The sequence below is a fragment of the Electrona antarctica genome, assembly GCF_951216825.1.
Source record: "Electrona antarctica genome assembly, chromosome: 9".
Classification (NCBI taxonomy): Eukaryota; Metazoa; Chordata; class Actinopteri; order Myctophiformes; family Myctophidae; genus Electrona; species Electrona antarctica.
The window spans coordinates 48,255,120-48,271,435 of NC_136790.1; the positions used below are offsets into that span (position 1 = coordinate 48,255,120).

Here is a 16,316-nt window from a genome sequence, read left to right on the forward strand (position 1 = left end):
TTTAAAAACAGCTGAAATGGCACACACACACACACACACACACACACACACACACACACACACACAGTCGCCTGCCAAGTTCTTCTGCGCATTATTTATTTCCCAGTCCCACCACGGACTCACACGCGTGTTGATTTCAGCATCACTAATCAAAATAATACAAAACAAGTTAACAACACATAATATGCAGGGCAAGTGGAGTCTGTCAAATCCCGCAATTTCCTTCTTCCCATATTGCACTGCAACGTAACTCTAGGATGAGCCGAAATTCTAGTAAAATACAATACTAAAATAAAAACTACAGAAAGGCCATTCATTACCTCATGGACGCAAGCGTCCCTATTCTGGGGTTAGCAAATCTACAAGCTCACAACACGTTACATTGCGATAACATGGGAGCATTCCCAACGTGCACAGTATCAGAAACGGCAATACTAATACAACTTCGGAGAGTGTGCACACTCTGAATCTGTAAACTGTGTAAAAAAACGCGTTTGTATCTGTATCATAGGGAATATTCTATGTGCCTTCATGAACCCCCAGAGGGTGTCCCACTTCCTTACCCCACTTCTCTGTGCTCCTCTACCTCGATCTGCCACAGTATGCCGTGCTTAGCTGGAAACTTCTAAGAAGGCATCTAAGAAGGTGTTAGGAGAATATTAATTCTCCTTTCGTTAAATACAATTAATTCTCTATAATTTTTCATTTTATAATGTGTATTGGGATTTCTATATAATGCTAGAGGTTACTGCATGTGTTGATCCTCACATTCCAACATGTCAAAGTACTCAACTAGGCTTTCCGAGGTCTGCAGGTTTATACTGATAAATAAGGACAAGGTCAGAGGCTGGGTGAGAAGGGCCACTGCCGAGCGTATATTATTCGGCTCGGCAGATGGGCACCCTTTTTCTCAGGCTTATCTTATCGGGCCGGGAGACTCCCTGCTACAACTCATCAATGGGTTCCGGCCTAAAACTGCACTCCTTGATGGGAGCAGATCAGTTGTAATCTTGTAATTAACAACCTGTCATGTAGGACCACCTCTTTCTGAAGAATCCTGTGTGTTTATATATTCAAACCAAAGTGATTTTTGTTCATGTTCATGCGGAGTCTCGTTCTGAGAACTCGTGTCTGCATCATTTCGTACGATCTTAAGACTTGGAATAAATATACCACTCAGACCAGTCAAATTCTTCAGAGTTCCTTTATTTCCTCATCTTGTGTATAAAAGTCTCCTTTCAATTGACGCCGCGAGCAGTGGTCCAGGACATCGCCCTCCAGGCCCTTCGGGTGTTTTGCTGTCGGCTGATTGATCATCACGGAGGCTCTCTGCCAACCGCCCCGGACCGCACGTAGCACCAGCGAAGGGGGAGCCCCGTTTACAAGCACCCGGAGGGACCAGGAGTAAGCGTATACTGGGTCATCAAAGAACCAGACGAGACATTACACACGGTGAGGTTTTTCTAAAAACTAAAATCTTGTTCCTGTGAATCGGGGGGGAATTTTCAAGGTTGTAAAACTAATTGAGTATTAACTCACATATTGGGCCCGTACCTGCATATGTCATAAAGTCTGAACGGAGGTCCGTGTCAGAGGTTAGTCTAATGGTCTGTAAGCATTCGAGGTAGTGGTGAAACAGAGATTATTCTAAGGTCCGCAAAGCATTCGAGGTAGAGGTGCTGCGAAGGTCAGTTTTCTGACGGTTAGTTAATGGTCTGCAAAGCATTCGGGGTAGTGGTGCATAGCAGAGGTTAATCTAAGGTCCGCAAGTGTTCGAGGTAGTGGCACGCGGAGGTCAGTCTTAATATTAAGGTGTTCTTGACACTTTAAGTGACTGAGGGTATTTATGCTTGTTTAACCCACGGTATAACCAGCCTAGCTAAAGAAATTTAACTAGAAAAGGTCACTGAGATCGTTATCAGTGAGGAATAAAAGATGGGCAACCATCAGTCGGCTCCCAATCTAGTGATGGAGAAGGAATTTTGGAGCCAGGTAATGAGAGACATGAATGCTAAATACGGGCCTGTTGCTATTAGTTGTCTGTCTGAGTGGTACCTCATGGGTTTTCCAGAGAAAGGCTCTCTGAGTGTCAGCAAATTGATAGACCTGGGTGACAAGCTGACTGAGGCAGAAAATGAGCTAGTTAAAAAGAAAGGCATTCACATGGTTAAAAAGGAAATTCTGACTAAATGTGCATTACACAGAAGGGTACACGGCTATTGGCTAGAAGAGGCACAGCGCAGACACACACAGGCTTCTGACAGTCTACCCAAAACTGAGGCCATGACAGGGGCATGCATGAAAGAAAATGACTCAGATAAAACAGTACCGCTTTCCTCTGATAAAATGAACCCACATATACACCTGCAATCTCTTTACCCACTCCTCCAGTTATTGCAGTCCCGTGGAGTGGATCCAGATCTGGACCTGTGCCCGCCTGGAGCCGGACGCGGTGGTGGGACCACCCCCGCCGACTCTGAACCCCCGTCCAACCCGAGCCTGGCTTCACCACCGCCGCCTTACACCCTTCCACCAACTTTCCAGGCTCCATCCGCCAACTCCTCGACATCTACTAATCTACCTCCCCACTCGTTGACATTCAGCCAAGGCACTGCAAATTCTGCACAAAGTGGACAGCAGCAACTATTAACCCCTTCACAACCTATGACGGGGATGGACGTGCAGCATTGGGTTAATGTTTCAGCACCACAGATGATGCCTTTTTCTACAATGATACCACAATGGATAGCTCCTCTCTCTGCTCCGCCAGCTGTCAACTCTACTTTTCCAGTCCCACCTGCGGCCTGGGCGACGCCCGGACCTCTCATATCAACGCCGCAGACGACACCCACACCACCTCCTCCCATATCGACACCACCTACTCCCCCAGCACCACAGCACGGCCTGCACGCGATGCAAGCACCTGCCCAGACCGGAGTCCTGACACGCGCAAAAGCCAGGGGAGGCCACGGCCCCCAACCCCGTCATGGCCTTGACCCCAACTACGAACAGAACTATGAGACTGAAATGCAACTTCCGATGGTAGAAGTGGCCGGGGCGAACGGGGACGTAATGATGGTACAGCGTTTGTGGAACCCAGAAGAGGTCAAGGTGTATGCAGCATCATTGAAAAGCCCCTCCATTGTGGGAGGAGAGGCCTTCACGAGAGAATTCAGAATCTTTTGCTCGACCTACCGACCTACATTCCCCGAGATTCTTGGACTACTGGCCAAACACCTTGACGCGACCCAGATGAGAGTCATTCTGCGCTCCTGCGCGCGTCACGACACTGAAAGGCCCGACCTGCCGGACTATCTCCAAAACTATGGTTATAGAGACGGATTGGAACGAGCATGTGAGGAAATAGAGAGATTATTTCCTGTAAAGAAAGACCTGGGGGCGGTGACAAAGATAATCCAGGAGAAAGACGAGAGGATGAAGACTTTCTTTGTGAGACTGGAGGACGCCATGACAACATATGGCGGGTTTGACTTGGCAGACCCACACGCGAAGGCCCTGATGACGACACTACTCCTGTCAAATATGAGGGAAGAGATCTCAACCAAAGTCAAAGACGGACTTTTGGATTATAGCAGTAGTGAGCCAACTCTAATTCTCCGACACGCACAGCATGCTGAAAACCAACTGCTGGCAGAAAAAGAAAAAGAAAAGGGGAAGAGAGAAAAACGAGCGGACGCAGCACACCTTTCCATGCTGTCAAAAGTGGAACATTTGACTGAAAATGATGCAAGAAATCAGAGGAACGACAGAGAGGAGGGGGCTGAGAGAAAGGAGAGAGAAAAGGACCGTGAGAGGGAGAGAGAGAGAGAGAGGGACTACAACCATGAGAGAGAGAGAGACAGAGATTATCAAAGGGTTTACAGGCCAGGAGACAACACTTCACAGTGTTTCAATTGCGGGTCTTATACGCACTGGAGGAATGAATGCCCCCACCAACGAAACAAGCAGAAGAAACCATGGGTGAAGAGGCGGGCCGGAGACGGAGAGGTAAAGGATGGGGGGAAAGAGTCGCAGAGGGGGGGGGGCCGCCGCTGACTAGGCCAGGACGAGGCCGGTACAGATCTCCATCATCTCCACGTGACTGCGGTACAAGGTCAAGTATCACACACCAATACACCGCAAATTACAACACCCCCTGAACCATTAGGAAGCCACACCCCACGCATTGCACACAAGACAACACAACCTGTCACTGACAAAAACATAATCCCACAGCCGCACGCACAGACAGAAACACAATCACACACCAATACACCGCAATTTACAACAACCCCTGAACCATTAGGAAGCCACACCCCACACATTACACACAAAACAACACAACCTGTCGCTGATAAAAACATAATCCCACAGGACAACGCACGCAGCCAGACACCCTCTGATGTACCCAGACACACTCCATCGCTGCACGCGCAGACAGAAACACAAAACACTCAATCACCACTTGATTACATCACACTGAAAGAATGTATTGTGTTCCTAGAAAAGAAATGGTTTCCTGCCTCTCAATTTGCCAAATACGATCCCTCTGTGTCAAGTAAAATACTGCCTGTGTACCATATGACAGTGAATGGGGTGGAAATTGAGTTTCTAGCTGATTCAGGGGCCACGTACTCCACACTGCGTGCACGTGATATGGGGCGGGTTAAGCTGGGAGGTCGAACTGTTTGTACAATCAGTAGCTCAGGTCAAGTGACAAAAGAGAAATTCAGTGTCCCTTTACGTGTGACTGACGGTATTCAGAGTTTAAAACATGCATTTATCATGTCACACACTTGCCCTGTCAACCTGTTGGCCAGAGATTTATTGTGTGCCATGTCTCTGGCGTTGATTCCCTCTGTGGAAGGTATGAAAGTGATGCACATGCCTTTTGAAGGAGAGAGTGACGTCACTAGCAGGGAGGGTGATTTACAGTTGGTTCAAATGGTGTTGCTAGATCCAAACGTAGACAGCAGGTCCTTTACCCCCTATCAGAGTGTGAAATTGGATCCAATGACACCAGTGTATGAGTATCAATCCCGTCTGATAGATAGGGACAAGACAGACAGGTTGTCATGCTTGGCTAGGGAGTATGTACTAGACAAAAGAACAGTGTTCACGCCCAGTGAGAATTTATGCTATACAGTACACACCTCACCAGATCAAGACCTGGCCTTTGAGGAAATGTGGTTTAGCAAAGAAACAGATGAGACGCACATCACAAATCTTTACTGGACTGAAACGGCAGCGTTTCTCTCGGTCCGGCTAGACAAGGAACTGGTTGAATCATGTGATGTGCGATCAGATAGGCCATTCGTAGAGCTGTGCAAAATTCCATCTGAACAGCTGATCCCGCTTGTAAACCATGTCTTCGCCTCTACAGATTGGGTGTGTATCACTCCAGAAATATCTTATTCTCCAGGAACACACGCCTGGAGCACAGGCCTGGCTGTTTTGGCACATTCCCAACGTTCTGTCTCTCTAAAGGAGGAATCTCCCCCGGGCGTTGCCATAGCAACAACAGCCCCCACCGCTGTTCAGCCCTGTCTGCTATCAATAGAAGACCCTATTCTCTCTAGAGTACCTTCGTCGCTGTGGCCAGCTCACGATTGTGACATTGGGTTAATCAAAGGCTGTACCCCAATTACAATTACTCCTAAGTCTGAATACAGGCCACACACGAAACAGTACCCAATTAAACCGGAGAATATAAAAGGTATTACTCCAGTCTTTAATGCTTTACTCAAAGCTGGCATCATTGTCCCGTGCCCTACGTCTCCGGTTCGATCCCCCATACTTCCAGTACGGAAGTTAGCTCCTGATGGTTCGGTCAAGGGCTATCGATTTGTGCAGGATCTGAGAAGTGTTAATCTGCATACTGAGAGCATACCAGCAATAGTAAGCAATCCATATACGATACTCAGTGGCATCGATAAGGAAGCACGGTTCTTTAGTTGTATAGATCTGGTTCAGGCATTTTTCTCAATAAAGGTCGAAGATAAATCCCAAATCTGGTTTGCTTTCAACTTCCTAGGGAAAACTTGGACTTTCACGAGGCTCTGCCAAGGGTTTCATAACAGCCCACATCTATTTCACAGAGCGCTGACTGACGTACTGGAGAGTTTGCAGCTGCCGCCTGGCTGTGGCTATCTCTCCTACGTAGACGACATTTGTGTATTCGGCCCCACTCACGCTTTAACCACAGAGGCCACGATAACTACACTGTGTCACCTTGCAGAGGCGGGGTTAAAAGTCTCGATACAGAAACTCCAGTTTGTGCAAGAACGTGTGACCTTCCTGGGCCATGACATCAGCCATGGGAGCAAACACTTGTCGTCCAAGCGCATTGCTGCCATTCAAGCAATCCCCCGCCCCCTAACAAAGAGACAGTGCATGTCTTTTTTGGGCGCAGTAGGGTTTTGCAGAATGTTTATCCCAGATTGCAGTGCCATGATGGGACCTTTGCATGACATATGTCACGACCATTCTCTAACAACCATGTCTTCTAAGTTACAGTGGACCCCTGAGGCTGTCGACGCCTTCTCCCGTCTGAAAAACGCACTTTCCAGGTGTCCTGCCCTAGGTCTGCCTGACAGTGAGAAACCATTCATTCAGTTTGTGGATGCGAGAGACGGTCACATGAGGTCGGTGCTAACTCAGCCAGCAGCTGGCACATTAAGGCCGGTCGCCTACTTTTCAGGTAAGTTGGATAGTGTGGCAAGAGGGTTGCCATATTGTTTACAGAGCGTTGCTGCGTGTGACTTAGCCGTGCTGGCCTCTAGAGATTTTGTGTTATACCAGCCATTAACTCTTTTAGTGCCACATGCTGTATCACATCTTCTTCTTGAACAGAAAGCCTCACACATGACAGCTGCTCGCTATCAACGGTACTATTGCAACCTTATCGAAATGCCTCACATTACTGTCAAACGTTGTCTCACACTTAACCCCGCTACTCTTCTTCCTGTTGAGACGGAGGGGGCGCCAGACGACAAAGACTTGGAGCCCCATGATTGCCTGGCCGCGGTCGCTTCTGTCTGCCTACCCAGGCCAGACTTGAAGGACACCCCCATAGACAACGCTGACATGACGCTGTATACTGACGGCTCCGCTTCTCGGGACAAACTGCTTGGTGTTAACAGGGTCGGCTATGCGGTATGTACAGACTTTGAGACCTTGATTTCCGGGCCGCTGCCTGGAAACCTTTCTGCACAGGCTGCAGAACTCTGTGCTTTGACTGCAGCATGCCACTGTGCTAAGGGCCTAATAGTAAACATACATACGGATTCACGCTATGCTTGGGGAGTTTGTCATAGCTTTGGAGCACTCTGGCAACTGCGAGGGTTTAAGACCTCGGCCGGCCTGCCCATTTTAAACGGTAAATTAGTAGCTACACTTCTGACAGAAATATTGTTGCCAAAAGCCGTTTCCATCATGCATTGCAAAGCTCACAGCCGTGATAATTCTTTGATTAGCCGGGGCAATATTAGGGCGGACACCGCAGCCCGAGCCGCGTCACTTTTGCCTCTGCCTGTCAATTCTTTACAGCTACTGAGTGAGATCGCGCCCACAGAGGAGGGACTTGACCTTCGCCAGATGCAGACTTTTGCCTCTGCAGCAGATAAGAAAAAGTGGGGGCAGGCGGGAGGTAAGTGTGATTTAATTACAGGGATATGGACGGGGCCCCCTGACGGAAGGGGCCTACAGAAGCCTTGTCTGCCCTCCCACTTCTATACCGCTATGGCAAGTATTACACATGGACAGGACCATGCTTGTGAAGGGGCCATGCGGTCCGCTCTGGCAGTGAGCTGGTACGCAAAGGGGTTTTCATGTGTAGCAGATAACTTCTGTAGAAAGTGTGTGATCTGCAAACAGAACAACTCCCAAGGGACTGTTCACGTCTCTATCCGAGGAGCCCATCCCACTCCGAATTTACCTTTTGACCATATTCAAATGGACTACATCACTTTGTCCCCGTGCGAGGGAAAGAAACATGTTTTAGTATTCTGTGATATGTTTTCTAAATGGACGGAAGCCTTTCCAACGGCTTCAGCTAATTCTGCCACTGTGGCAAAAGCTCTTCTCAACCACATTGTCCCGACCTTTGGCCTGCCGGCCCGAATCTCAAGTGATTCGGGCCCCCACTTTGCCAACAACGCCATCACCCAATTAGGTAAAGTCCTCGGCATAGACATAAGGAAACATTGCATTTACTGGCCCAGAGCAGCTGGGGCTGTGGAGAGAACTAACTTCATTTTAAAATCGAAACTCACTAAGATAGGCAACGAGACGGGTCTATCTTGGGTGAAATGTGTCCCCCTAGCCTTGATGTACATGAGAATGCGACCGCGCAAATCTGTTGGACTGTCCCCTTATGAGATTCTCTTTGGCAGGCCCCCTCGGACAGGCTGGGCGATCCCCGGGGGGGCGGGACCAGGGATAAACGCAGGAGACATGCTGCCTCTTGCGACCAGTGAACTCATCACCTACTGTGCGGCTATGTCTAAAAACTTAACCTTTATTTCCCGCAGTGTTGGAAACGCTCTACCTCGACCCCTGGAAGCTGGGGTCAAATGCCACGACATCCAACCTGGTGATTGGATTTTCTACAAAGACAACAAACGATCCACCTGGAACTCTCCACGTTTCCGGGGGCCCTATCAGGTCCTTCTTACAACCCACCTGGCTGTCAAGGTAAAGGAACGAGACGCCTGGCTTCACGTGACGCACTGTAAGAAGTTCCTTGCCCCGCCCAGTTCAGCAGCCGTGCCTGTCACAAAGCCAGCCGGACGACCAGAGGAGGAGGAGAGGCGCACGACGCGAGGAAGAGGAGAGCTAGAGAAGGAGCAGGCAGAAACTGATTCTCAGGTGGGGGAGGAGAGCTAAATAGAAGCCCACGTGATATAGTGGTGAGTTAGCCAGACAAGAGCTACTGTCTGCGCAACCTCGATGGCTGACGCAGCCAGTGTTACCACTTACGCCTACATTGTCGAATCAACATACAGCCCTTCCACCCAGACAACCACCACTGTCCGCACACTGTCCGACATCACCGTTACTACTACGGTCACAGACGGAGCTGACGCCCGGCCATTTGATAGGCCTCCTGCAAACATATTTGCACAAGGCCTTCCGCCACACGCTAGAAGAGCACCCCGCCCTGCACAATGGATCCCTCAACCGAATTGGATGCCTCCTATCCCCCGCCGCAGACGGGACCGACAGCCCCAGTAGATCCACCCAGCGATGACTCGGACGCCGGCTCGTATGTCTACATGAGCCCATCACCTGACCTGATACGAGCCGGCTTCGAGGTTATGGAGGAGGGAGGGCTTGACAGTCTGGAGGATGGATTCACCAGATGTCTCATCATTCCCATCGCGATGGTGGCTCAGAGGAGAGCCGCCAGGGAGCGACGGCGACGACGTCGTCGTGCCATTGATCTCATATCCGTTTGTACGCTTCTGTCATTCTGGTTCGGAAGCGTCATATGGGTTTGGGCAATGGCCAAGACTACAACAAAGGCTACATCAGGGAATCACACTGACAACCAGACAACCTACTACCCCGACGATCTCCTATGCAGCCTCCTGTGCACGGAGGTACACCAGGCTGACAACATATCCGGGCTGCCACTGATCGGCTCACGCCCGGCCAGGGCCAAGAGATCCACTGAGCCACGCTCTTATGTAGAGCGGCAACCGGCTCAATTCCACGCCAAGAATGTCACACTTCTGAATGCTGCTACGTCAACTGTGATTATTGATGTATGTGATTATGTGTCCTGCAAACCCAATCCTTCAGTATGGGCATGGTACCCGGTTTATTTGTGTTATGTACAGAGGGGGAGGGATGTAACATGTGGGTCATGGAATCAAGCAATTTGGGCAACGGACGGGAGCTGGGGTTACCTCCTACACACTGATTTCACGAAGCTAAGACAGAGAATGTCCATTGCTAAAGTTAACCAACACACTACATCTATCCTATTGACCCTACAAAATGCTCTCCTGTCCGATCAAGGCTGGTATGTAATGTGTATTTGGGCAGCGGGTACAGACCCGTGCGGAGCAATATTTCTAGAAATAGCTCCCACAGCCCTCCCTAGCCTTGTCAATCACACACGCGAGAACACTGAGTATCACCGCAAGACCATACTTACTGAAACCTTGTCCCATTTGCGCCCATTGACCTATCCCGCTGACCACACACACTATGACGACTTAAACAGGACCAGCATAACTGATAACCTTTGGTATAATTCTCTACACATGATGTTGAAGAGGTCTGACTTAAGTGGTAATAAGTCTTGCTATGCATGCTCCCTCTTTCCAACGGCTCAGACTCATTCTATCCCTGTCAAGCCACTACAAATGACCGCGATTCAGATCGCATGCAGATTTGCCGTCCTGACACCACATGTCTCTCCTACCATTCTGTCTGACTGTGCACGACTTAATGTTTCATTACAACAGGACAACACTCCCTTCCGGATCAGAAGCCGCGACTCCATCTCTCTCTACACTGACGCCAAAGACTGGAAAGTCTACAATCCAGTAGGCCAAATTGACGAGCGTCTCATTAATGACGCTTTCCCTGTCTGCTTCAAGCGTACAGGGGATCCAGTGTCTAGAGAGGTGGGGGAGCTTTCTGGTTGCGTTAAAACCCTTGACTCTACATGTTCCTTCACTGTTAACCGTGATGGGCATTTCTTCCATACCACACGTTCCTCCTGTCTCATCCCTGACCATTCTGACCTCGCTAGTGCATCCCTACTCAGCCCTGACTTCACCTCTGACATTGCATGGCCCGGTGACGATGGCTTCGGAGCAACCACCGACATGGTTTGGCTCTGTGGTATGAATTATTATCAGGTCCTGCCACCAAACTGGAAAGGTATTTGCACTCCCGTTTTTCTCATTCCCCATGTTCAGATTTATGACAAGCTGATATACACCACGCACCATTACCCCCACTATAGGCCAGTAGGTTCACTCGCACGCAAGACACGTGACATGGGGCACATCATGGTGAGTGGGGGGGAAAAGTTCTTGGGAGGCCTCCTCCCTTGGTGGGGCACTGTTAGCCTTGCACATCACATTGACCGCCTGCACCTAGAACTTGAGAATTTCACTGCATACACTGTACAAGGTTTTGAGGCTCTGCGTCCCTTTGAGAAAGCGGCTAGGTTAATGATTTTGCAGAACAGAATTGGTTTGGATTTGGTCTTTGCCGCACAGTCAGGATTATGTCATGTTCTCTCTGATAGTTGTTGTACTTTCATACCAGACATCTCGGGTAATCTATCCACTGTTATTAATCACATGAATTCCCTCCTTGACGACATGAAGGCTGAAGAAGTGGCTGAACCCGCGGGGTGGTCTTTTTGGTCATATTTCGCGAACAGCTCATTAACTGCGTGGTTCATGAGACTGCTTGCCCCCGCGGCCTTGATTTTCATATTCCTGTTCGTTTTCGTCTGCTGCATTGTTCCACTGGTACGCATGTGTATTAGTCGTATAATCTATGGCCAGCTGGTTCAGTATCAACTAGTCCAGGCTACCGAAATGCAGGAGGTGGAGGAGGCTGACTACAATCCCTTTGATGTTTAAATGTATTCTCCAATCCATTTGAGCTCTAACTGTGTTCTTGTGTTCCTATTTTGCATTGATTATTGTTTAAATGTTTGATAGTATTACTTTTTGCTTTGCTAAAAAACCATACGAGTGCTTTCATTTGTAGAAAAAACAGCCTGCTATGTTCTTCCTAGCTGTACTTTCTGATGTGCCATCCCTAAAACTCTATATGAGGGGGGATTTCATTGATGTGTGCCTTACAGTTAATGTCCTATTTTGTTGGAGTACATCGACATGTTATTTACACTAAATCTCCATTATAATTGTATTTCACGTTCATTGTTTGATTGTTTAGTTAAAGTGTTTAAATAAACAACAGGGAGGATTGTTAGGAGAATATTAATTCTCCTTTCGTTAAATACAATTAATTCTCTATAATTTTTCATTTTATAATGTGTATTGGGATTTCTATATAATGCTAGAGGTTACTGCATGTGTTGATCCTCACATTCCAACATGTCAAAGTACTCAACTAGGCTTTCCGAGGTCTGCAGGTTTATACTGATAAATAAGGACAAGGTCAGAGGCTGGGTGAGAAGGGCCACTGCCGAGCGTATATTATTCGGCTCGGCAGATGGGCACCCTTTTTCTCAGGCTTATCTTATCGGGCCGGGAGACTCCCTGCTACAACTCATCAATGGGTTCCGGCCTAAAACTGCACTCCTTGATGGGAGCAGATCAGTTGTAATCTTGTAATTAACAACCTGTCATGTAGGACCACCTCTTTCTGAAGAATCCTGTGTGTTTATATATTCAAACCAAAGTGATTTTTGTTCATGTTCATGCGGAGTCTCGTTCTGAGAACTCGTGTCTGCATCATTTCGTACGATCTTAAGACTTGGAATAAATATACCACTCAGACCAGTCAAATTCTTCAGAGTTCCTTTATTTCCTCATCTTGTGTATAAAAGTCTGATGTGTAACCATCCGTTCCATGTGACGGCCACAACACTGGGTTTAAAAACAGCTGAAATGGCACACACACACACACACACACACACACACACACACACACACACACAGTCGCCTGCCAAGTTCTTCTGCGCATTATTTATTTCCCAGTCCCACCACGGACTCACACGCGTGTTGATTTCAGCATCACTAATCAAAATAATACAAAACAAGTTAACAACACATAATATGCAGGGCAAGTGGAGTCTGTCAAATCCCGCAATTTCCTTCTTCCCATATTGCACTGCAACGTAACTCTAGGATGAGCCGAAATTCTAGTAAAATACAATACTAAAATAAAAACTACAGAAAGGCCATTCATTACCTCATGGACGCAAGCGTCCCTATTCTGGGGTTAGCAAATCTACAAGCTCACAACACGTTACATTGCGATAACATGGGAGCATTCCCAACGTGCACAGTATCAGAAACGGCAATACTAATACAACTTCGGAGAGTGTGCACACTCTGAATCTGTAAACTGTGTAAAAAAACGCGTTTGTATCTGTATCATAGGGAATATTCTATGTGCCTTCATGAACCCCCAGAGGGTGTCCCACTTCCTTACCCCACTTCTCTGTGCTCCTCTACCTCGATCTGCCACAGTATGCCGTGCTTAGCTGGAAACTTCTAAGAAGGCATCTAAGAAGGTCAACTTTTTTTCAGAGGATATAAGCCTTATTTTCCGCTCAACGTCCATACTTTTTGTTAAATACAATTAATTTGGAATAGCTGTCCCGCGGGCCTCTAGGGGTTATGAGACTTACTCAGCATGTTGGAGGATCAGGGCAAATATTCAATTCAAGTTACAAAAAAAGAAAAAAAAAAAAAAAAAAAAGAAACAAAGAAAAACATCAGCATTGAAGTGACGAAATATTCACCCAACAGCAGTGTCATGAACTCAATGCTGAGCTGAGCAGATTCGTTAAAAAAAATTCAATCTATTCACAGGTACTAATTGTCAACAGATGGTCAACATGGCGATCAGGTGTGTGACAGGGCTCTGTCAGCGTGAGTGGGGGCTGGGGTGGGGGGGTAGGGGGGTTGCATCTCTGCAGTGAAAAGGTCTGACACAGGGCTTTTTCCAAGGCCTCTCTCCTGGCTCTCACACAAACTCCCAAGGCTCTTTCTGCTGTTGTGGCACAATCAGTGCCTGTGCAGCTGTCCCAATTCATTCTCCCAGCTCACACAGTGGGAGCGCAGAGTGCAGAACATTCCTGCTCAGTTTATGAACAAGAGAACAAGAGAGTGAGAGATACTATATTCAGGTTTTGCAGTAATTGTCTGAGGGAAGGGGCACAGTGGAACGTTAGATTCAGAAGCATTCATGCCGTCCCAAAGGTATGGCACTACAATTCTGATACATACATTGATTGCTTGCAGGCTTTGCTTCAACACATTCTGAGTGGAACAGCCTAAACATAAGAATAATCATAAGCTGTGTGTTGCTTCCAGCCAGTGACCATCTGTGGGTATTTTTCACCTAAATTGACGGAATTTGGTCAAAACGAAACCAAAGATTCAAAATGGTGTGAATGACAGCAATACACAAGTGAAAATGTAGCTAAAAAACAAAAGTGTATAGATAATTTCAGAAGCATAATCATACAGTACCGTACAGGAATGTTGTCAAAACAGACATACTAAGCACATATTGATACAGGGACAAAAGGATTCTGGCTTAACCTCACTAATCTGATAACTAAGGAGAAGGAGGACATCCTTGACAATTTCATTGTCCATGCAGGCGTCATATAGTGGTTACATCCATGCAATGGATGTGTGAGGAGAAAGGCATTGAAAGACAAACTTCACCGCCTCCACAAATATTTTTTTGTTTTCTGAGTTATTAAGTTCCATGTTTGTCCTATGTTCAGGCTATACGAGAGGCCAAATCCATGGTCTTCTGGATTCCCAAGGTCCTGAAGACACATGCCTCATCTCTCCTGGTGGTCCCTGGTGGACCCAAACATGCATGTGTGCACAAGGAAGATGACGCCACAAGCAGGGCAACCCCCAACAAGGTACTTACATTATTTTCTGTAGGCTATTTCCTTGAGGGTTTGCACTATTGAAACAAAGAATACCCAGCTGAACTTAATTCACCTGAAATGATCTGAGATACAAGAATGATGCATGCATGTACGCTATAGCCATTGGATGACTGCCATGAAGAGCAGTGTATAATCAGTGTAGGTGAATAGCCAAAGAATCTCAAATGGGAATCTTTTAGGAATGTTTTACAAACATGAACAAACATGGAGGCCACATTAACATGCTTTGCAAAACATTCTTAATACCTCTATGAATCATTGGTACACACGCACACACACAATGTGTGACAGCCCATTGATCCAAATAGAAATGTCCGATCTGCTTGTATTAAACAACATTAAACTCACCAACATTGCAGCTGTAGGGCAAGCTTGAATTATCCTATTTCTGCAAAGCGTGATGTTGGAGTTTGGAAGCGCTCAGAGATATAGTTAAGTCACAGAACGGCCCTGCGTACCACCTGTTGTTTTGAATGTGCACATAATGCAGGAAGCAGCAGCATGATGCGTTAATAAAAACGAGGCTGTACAGCGACATACCAAAGCCTACACGGGTTGTGCAGTCGACGCGCTGTGATTGGCCAGTCGCTGTGATTGACAGCCTAAACCTAACCCTAACCTCAGTAAAACTATACCTAAACCTGACCCTGGACAGAGGGGGAAAGACGATATGCAGAGAAGCAGTGGATTTTAAAATTAAACACCACATTTCCACAAGGCTTAAACAATACCAATCCATTACAGGAAACAGGGTAGTAAACAAACCATTAAATGCTAAACCTCTAAATTGCTCTTAATTAGAGCAGAGCCAGGACAATAGCAGAAACACAGCCATTTAGATTCAAAATCAGACCATGATCTGATGGTCCGAGGTTGACACTAATGGGCTTGATGGTAGCTCCTTTCGGAACCCTACGTTAAAGTTTCTGACATTTTGATGACTTTACGTAGGGTTCCTTATCATCGACTTCAAGCGACATGGGATGCAATCTGATTTACCCTGACTTACCCCTGTGCTGCGGTGTGGGTGTCACGCTGACATATTCCAAAAGAAGCATATGAACGCTATAGGAGACAACGAACCCTCTGCCCCCCCCCGCGAACGGCTCAGAAGCCGTTAAGTATTTTTAATGTTTGTACGACCGTTTTGGCAGCTCTCTTCCTTCCTTCCTTGACTTCCTTATTGACATCCTATTGTACCGCCTCCATCACTGTGGGTGGCTACCTGCGACAGATGCAGGAACGCGCAGATAGCCAGTTCCGGCGCTCTGTCGCAGGTAGCCAGCCACAGTGATGGAGGCGCAGCACAGGGGTAAGTCAGGGTAAATCAGATTGCATCCCATGTCGCTTGAAGCCGATGATACCGGACCCTACGGGGTAGGGGTCCAAAGGAGCTCAACCCGGGGGGTCCGGAGACGGGCTAGGCTTGATGGGTGGACTTAATCCCCTCAAAGGTAATCACACTTTAATCATTGACCTCCAGAAACCTACCTCAGAGGTAACTAGATTAAGCCAGACTAAATCTAAATAGAAGATTGAGAAACGTTTAGTACTTCTAGTAAGACTAAACCTTAATTGCCCAGACTCTTCTGCAACAAAGATGGCGAAAGCAAACATTCTTTGTTCGGTACTCATACAATAGTATGGTACAAAACATTGAAGTCCTTAAACCAGA

General features: G+C 47.3%; 1 long non-coding RNA gene across 1 annotated transcript in view; it reads right to left on the reverse strand.

Moving 5' to 3' along the window:
- Window positions 1-15,519, reverse strand: part of LOC306929460 — a 49,640-nt gene extending 34,121 nt beyond the window's left edge. Inside the window, exon 1 of the long non-coding RNA XR_013790792.1 lies at window positions 14,990-15,519. This is a non-coding gene — a long non-coding RNA (uncharacterized lncRNA). The remainder of the gene's footprint in view (window positions 1-14,989) is intronic.
- Window positions 15,520-16,316: the final 797 nt, after the last annotated feature.